This window comes from Meleagris gallopavo, chromosome Z, assembly GCF_000146605.3.
Source record: "Meleagris gallopavo isolate NT-WF06-2002-E0010 breed Aviagen turkey brand Nicholas breeding stock chromosome Z, Turkey_5.1, whole genome shotgun sequence".
Classification (NCBI taxonomy): domain Eukaryota; kingdom Metazoa; phylum Chordata; class Aves; order Galliformes; family Phasianidae; genus Meleagris; species Meleagris gallopavo.
The window spans coordinates 57,849,441-57,857,199 of NC_015041.2; positions in this window are offsets into that span (position 1 = coordinate 57,849,441).

Consider the following 7,759-nt stretch of genomic DNA (forward strand, 5'->3'; position numbering starts at 1 on the left):
TGCATTTTAAAATTGCACTTTTTTTCTTCAATTACAGTGCATGGGAAAGGGCATAGCCTGGGGACCGCAAAGGAGCTCTTCTCCTTCAGACAGTAGGGAATAGGTATCATATGACATGTAGAGGTAGCTAGATTCCAAGATCTTAATTCAACATACTCGAATTTATACTGTAAAAGCATGTATGCAAACTCAAATAGCTATTCCCCAAGCATGGTCATGAAGCTTTGCTGACATTACGTGCTCTTTTTGGGGAAATCTTTTTGTTACTCATGCTGCAAGCTGTCAGATACAGTCCCAGTGAAAATACCTGCCAGGAAAACACTTCAGTCTTTGTCAGTCATTTAAATGCCAGAGTTGGAAACACAGCTTGCCATGATGAGCTAAACTCTCTGTGATTATCCCCTACTGCTCTGTGAGCTCCTTAACTCATAATGAATTCAGTATGGGAAAACAAAGGATCAAATAATGGAGGTAACTCCCTGACTTTTAAGAGTTTACACTTAGATGCTAAAATGTAAACAGGACTGGAAAGGTAGTGCATGACAGAAAAGCTGTTGCTTAATATTAGTCTTCATCTTAATTGACACTAAAATAACCCCAAAAAACAGATTTCCCTTAGATCTTTTTCATCTGTAAAAGAATGGGAAGTACGTAATATATCTAGGTAGCTCCAGAAATAATGCCTCCTATTTATTTCCATGGAAACTACAACAGATACAAAGAGCATCAATGAATGTCACTAAATGCCATTTTTATTGCATGGACCAATTCAGTTTTCACCTTTGCTTCATACACACTTATACCAGACACCCATTCTGTCAGACTGCCCCTCTGCTGCTATCTGTCACACGGCAACAACATGTGATGGGATATGGGTAGGAAGATTCCACCACCTCTGACATCATGGGCTAACATCATAAAATAGAAGGCATTACTTTCAGAGCAGCCCTTGTAGTGTTACCAGACATAAAAAGTGGAATACGCATAGCTCCACCTATAGCCATATTGCAGATGATGTTTGAATACATTCTTCCAAAGCACTTCCAAACTTCTTCACTTCTAGAACAAGCAAGGAGGAGAGAAAAATTTCGTCCCTCACTTCCAAAGCCACAGCAGTTTGAAGCTAGGAAGAAAGACAAAAGTGCCTTCATTTTTCAGTCTAAATTGAAACTGTCACATGGGAGAATTGTATGATAAGTTTAGCTTCCTAAACCGAATATTAACAACTGATTTCCATCACACTGATCTGTAGCTCTGACTCTAGCAAGTGACACTACATAGCCTTGGAAAGATCCTACAGTAGTAACAGATCTATTTTCTTCAAGAATTTCATATTTTACTTCCATTCTGGTTGGGAATTAAATTGCAAGGATAAAAGATGATTCTACTGCAGAAGGAATTCTGCAGGAAGAAGTAATCTAGAAAACAAAGTGTGCAGAAAAAATCAAGCAGAAAATAAATCTGAGATTCCAATGAATTAGAGCATTTCTATGATTTATCACTTTCCATTGTAACATTTATCACAAAACATAACGAAACATTTTTCCTCAATGGCCTATATATGTTGATATACATATATTGTATACATATTGTATGTTGATATACATATATATTTAAACAAAAATAATATGTTTATATGTTCTTTCTTTTCTCTTATCAGCACATTCCCTCAGTGGAACTGTTTTTTTGGTGATATTTATTTCATGATTTTTACATCGCTTACAACAAACTAGGCCAGAAGAAATAATATTTTAAATCTTTACTTTTCCAGATTGACCTTAATGAAAAGATCTTCAAGAAAAGACAAAAGTGATATGCTGTAATGATACACCTGTGTCTCCCCATTAATTTCAGCTTAGTAACGTGCTTAAATACCCTATAAATAACAATGTTGTAATTTGGGGGATGCAAGTGTCAAAAAAATGCTCAAAGCAAATTAACCTTAATATATGACATCCAAAATTTGCAACAATAATTCTGATTCTTAGTTAATTTGGGACAAGAGTCAAATGACTAAATTGCCATATAATTCCACAAAAATTAAGCCCCACTTTATTTATGTTATTTATAACAGAAGGAAAACTGGAGCCTAACATCATGCAAAAGAATCCTTAAGGACAATACAGAGTGTACAAAAGATCAGATTAAATTTATTCTGTTATTCCAGTGTGAGTATATTTAAGCATCCACAACCTGTACTTCTTCACACCATTTTTCCTTTTCTTTTTCATCACCAAAGCTTTATTGAAAGGCATGCATCCAGTTAAAAACCTTGAATTAATCTATCCTGCATTTAATTTCATGTCTTCTAGAAAGTACTTCTAGAAAGTAAACAAGAAAATCTCCTTTTTAATTACAGGTATCATCTCCTTGTAAAATTCCTAGCTCATTTTCCTGCTGATTGTTCTTTGATTAAAATGTAAGATAACTAAGTTCTCATTTTGAAGCTTGCCCCAGGATTTTCTCAACTGAATAGGATAGGCTTATGCAGGTGAGAAATTGTAATATGCTGTTTAAAAGCTGAAGACAAAGAGGTCCTCTTTCAATTTGCACACTATTATCTGTTATCCTGAGCATGGAAAAGGTGATTACATTACCACAGTTTTTCTGTCATGATCATCATTCACATAAAGACTAGCTATTAAAGGAGTAACTTAAGTCATACAAAGGAATTACAATTAAATGTGCTAAATATCTGAATATCTCATGTCATTAATATGTTTAGTGTGAGAGTTTCAATGAGATCAAGATGGTTTATCTATGAATGAGAGGCATCTAGGGCAACAAAAGATTTTCTCAAGGTCACACAAGGCAGTCATTCTACAATAAAATATAAAAGTCTCATACTTCAGTATTGTAAGGTCACGTCTTAAATGCTGCACCATTTTCACTTCATATACTGACCCCAAATGCGTGATGTTTGGTAGAATTTCTTTATTACCCTTGAAAATTACTTCCTAACTTATTCCATCAGGAAGGCAGGAAACTTCTGCCACTTCAAGCATCAGACTTCTGTTTCCAAATTAAGTCTCAGAAGTCTGAGCCCATGCCATTTCCCAGGGATATACTTTACTGACTATCATCTTAACTAGGTGCAGAGCCCAATCAGAGGCTGTTGGGGAACACTGATCAAAACAGAAAAAATAAAAGGTAATATACCTCCTTCAGCCTTTTATTCAGAAACAAATCAATATTCCCATGTGCTTAGAATTTAATTTAGTTTCCCAAGGATTGGCTACTTTGTTCTATGCTGACCAGTTACAGAAGAGTGGAGTGATTTTGGAGTACCTTTCAAGCTTAGGAGAAAGAGCCTTTGGTTTGTGTTCAGATATAGTGGTAACAGCAGGAAAACCAAAAACTCACCTAGTAATAGGATTTCATAAACAATGAATCTCAAGTATTCAAATTACTTTATTGACTTTTGTTTTTGTTAATTGTCTTTGCTATTGGCATTCAATTTAGATTTTTCTTAACCTTTTTATTTTACAGACTATATTCTACCATTCTTCTTCTATGTGCTGAACATCAGGAGAGCAGGATTAAATTGGCACTACTGTGACCAGTTTCTGTTATTAAGAGCCTTGCAAAGAAACTAACTCAGCCATGCTCCACCTGCCAATGAGGTTCACCTGATGCACCATTGTACTGGTAGGCATTTTAAGCCTGCAGCCCAACGAATTTTCTTCACTTGTTGTTTTCACTGAATCTTTTGCTCACAGACAAATATTTAAAGGGGCTTCTGGTATATCAGATATCAAAGAGGTTAAGCAGTGAAATTGAAGAAACTAACTCTATAATCTTGGTACCGTGTTGTTAATCCGCTCCATCCTCTGCAAATTGACCAGCTGAGCCCCTAATAGGCCAAGGATGAGCCCTGCAGAAGTGAAAGCCAGTAGCTTACGACTAAGATGTGCATTTGGAGAAAGCTTCCCCACTGAGAGTCTTTTATTAAAGAACAGGCTTATATCTATCTCCATTGCTTTTACAGTAAAGCAAAAAACCATATGCGTAGTAACATCAATCCAGTGATACCAGTCAATCCATTTGTTTTATAAGTGGTGGTGAAGGGCTCCTTTCACAGGTCAGATTACAGATCCTGACTTAAGTCACCACCCAGATCCCAACTGTGTGGAGTGCAGTGTCAATGTATCCTTTGCCACCAGAACAGAATGTAAGAGAAATGAAGTACCTTAAATAAGTACCTTAAATACATCAGCAGAACCAGAGGAAGGTCACTGTACCCCACAGGAAGATCTGAGATAATCCAGAGCAAAGTTCAGTTGGAAGTTATGTTTTCCATAAATGTTTTCCATTATAAAGTTTTCACATCTTTCTCTGAAGCGTAATGAAAAGCTTCTTCGCTGACAATACAATGACTCTGGATTGGAAATTGTTGTTTTTTTCTTATAGAAACTTCAATTCCAGTGTTAAAGGATACCAAAGTGGAATGAATTTTGCCCAGGAAACAATGTAACCCACTATTCTCAGAGTACTTTGAGTTAAAATAAATCTAGTTCCCCATGATTTTGGTTAAATGAATATAAAGTCCCAGGAGATCTTGAGGTACTCTCTCAATTAGCCTGAGTGTCACTGTTCAAGTAAAGGCATTGCCTGGGAAAGAGGAGCACAGGAATGTGCTGATGCAGGCACTCCTTGTGAACACAGAACAGATGTACCACCAGGAACTGATGCTCGCTCTACCACAGAAATTAATGCATAAGACCCACAATAAGCCATAACTGATGCTGAATGAGAGTTCAAGTAAATGATATGCCTTTTAATTTTTTCCTGTTATGTTTTCCTTAACTAGCAGAGCTGATATATTTTTGATTGAGATATAAACATTAATACTTCTATGGGATGTGGAATTACATGGATGGTGAAGGCTGTCTGAGAAAGCAAAATCTACCTAACCTCCATAGTTCTAAAGAAATATCTTTACTGTCACCAGTGCAGTAAAAACTTTTCACATCTATTTCCACTGCATTTTGTTAAATTTGTCTATTGTCAGAAAAAAACAGTTTGCCATGGACATTTAATGCCATTGTTGTTTTAAGATTGTAATAGCACCAAGCGACCATTTAATTTCACTGAATTCATACATCTCCTCACCTCGTGTGAAAACAGCAGCATGTGTATGATCTGCACCACACAGTTCTGAAATTTAGATGAAACGTTAAAGTAATGGATTTGGGTTGTTTTGTTTTGTTCTGTTTTCTTTTGTTTTTTTCATCAGGGAACACGAAGACATAGATTAAGAAAGAGAGAAAATTCTTCATATTCTTCTCATTTATTACTCACTTTAGACATATTATCCTCATCCCCACATGAGGGCAACTGAATACACGTTGCAGGGCTGCCCAAAAATAGTGGAGATCTTTGCCCCAGCCATCTAACATATATACCACATTGCACCACACAGTCCTGTGGTAGAAACATTTCCAAGATATATTTCCAATCTAAGGTCCTCTGACAAAGAATTTTTAGCAACTAATTTGAACAACTTAAATAGCAAAGAGAACAAAGTAGGTCTGTAATGCAGCAGCCCATCAATTCCTCTGCCCTGTATTGAGCCTTCTATACACCTTTACTCAGCTGTAGAGAAACTACATTGCTGGTAAGCCATGGATTGAAAGAGTGCTCTAATGCAATTCTAGAATAGTGGGTAAATATTTTCTGAAGATTATTCCTTAAGGAAACCCTGGAATATTTGGATTTTTGCACCGTTTAAGCTTCTGAGTTTGTCTCTAATGCTCTGCTCATCTGTCTTACCTGCAAATGAACGCCTTTCCTCAGTTTGGAAGGCTAGAATATTGTTTCTGGCACATTCAATTGAGGAAAAAGCTTATCTATAGTTTCATTTCATTTTCTTCTTCCAGGCGAAGGGATTTAAACCCTTGAGAAGATGGAGTTTTCTCTTTTCTTGATCACTTTGATTGTGATGCACTGCTGATAGGAACTCCTGTGATAAAAAGAACACTTCATTGACACAGCTGAAATAACCTATGATGAATGAGGACCTGTTCACCTTTGCCCTCTCAGTCCTAGAAATACTAATTGCATTTCTGTCCCAGATCCAGGGAGTCCCAATAAAGTGCTTTTCTTTAATTTAGTTTCCAGGTCAGTTTATGTCTTCTATTTAATTTCTAAGGAAAGAAGCATTTTGAATGGCAAGTCTTTAGGCAGCAAAACAAACAGCAGGTAGACTCACTCTATTGATTCTGGTACTCTATTTTAATCAGAATTAAGTCCTACATATAAAGAATTTTATGTGTACACAACACATCCAGTTATAAAATAGCAATATTAAAATGAGATTCTACTGTGCACTGAACAGTGTTGAACACACTCTGTTAAAATTTTCCATATAAACAGTCAAGACTGATCAAAATTGGATAACAGCAATAGGAACAATGAGGAAGTGGTTGCTGGGTCTTTGTTGCCTTGTTCTTATTTTTTTAGCTTAACCCTTCAAGGGAATTGTAAGTCCTTCTTTCCTATAGCTCACCTTCAATATTACTAAACTTAATACTGTCTATGTTAATAATGAACATACTGATTTTTACCAGGACAAGGACTTACATACAACCCCACTTCATAGAGTTTTTATTTTGACAGTGAAATACTCACTGCTATTTACGAGACACGTTTTTCTCATCTGTTTAATACCACCTGGCAGTGGTGAAGCTAGAATACACTGTTGAACTTAAACAAATGACTTTTGCATGAACCACGACAAAAGCCTTATTGAGGTCAACAATTCCAATATATGCAACCCCTAGAAGAAAACAAAATGGTTTTGTCAAAAAGTGCTATCAAATCAATTTGACTTACCAATTTCCTCATATTACATTACTTCTTACAAACACATTTCCAATAAAAAGGAAATACATCGTCACCCACATACACTAAAAATAGATATTGTTGAGATATTAGGGAAGGCTTACAATTCTTCAGCCCTTTTTTCATTCCACCAAGAGATAGCTTTTCTCCCACCACCATTCTTCAAATTATGGGACTGATTTTCCTTCTCCCTTCGTATATTTCTACCTCCTACCTATTAGTCCACGTCCAGGAAACTCAGGCAGGAAAACAGATTTTCCTCCACAAAAGATGGCATGCAGATAAGAGCACAGTATGATCTGATTACATGAGTCTCATATACATGAAATAAAATGACACTTGAAAAATTCTACTTAAGTTCTCAGAAATTAACTAGATACCTCCCTTTGATTTCAACAGTATTAATTCCAAACTTTCAGACTCCTGATGTCACTGCTAGTGATCAGGTTCAATATATTGGAATCATGATATTCAAAATCCAGAGTCACTCCTCTTCTCTTTACTCAAGTCTATCCTGCGGAAAGTTAGAATATTTCCTTCCTTTAACTGCAACTGTACAGAGGCAGTATGAGAATAATTTTCTTAGCTCTTCCACTTTGAATGATCTAAACAGAGATTCTGTAAAATGAAAGTGGTTCTGAAAAGTGTGAAAGGAAGTACTATTAGTTCTAATTGCTTTAAACACAGAAAACTGGATGAAAAATTCTCTAAAATGCCTCCAATGGCTGTTACATTTCACTGCCTGACATTTACATGTAATCAAAGTGTCAAGAGGTTTCACTGTTTATAGCTCAAATTATGTTGTAAAAAAGGAGAATCAACAGTGCATTTAAAAACATGTAAATTATCTTCAGCAGCAGGGAGAAAGGTGTTAGAGGTATGTTAATCACATAGTATTTTATTTCTTTAACAATTT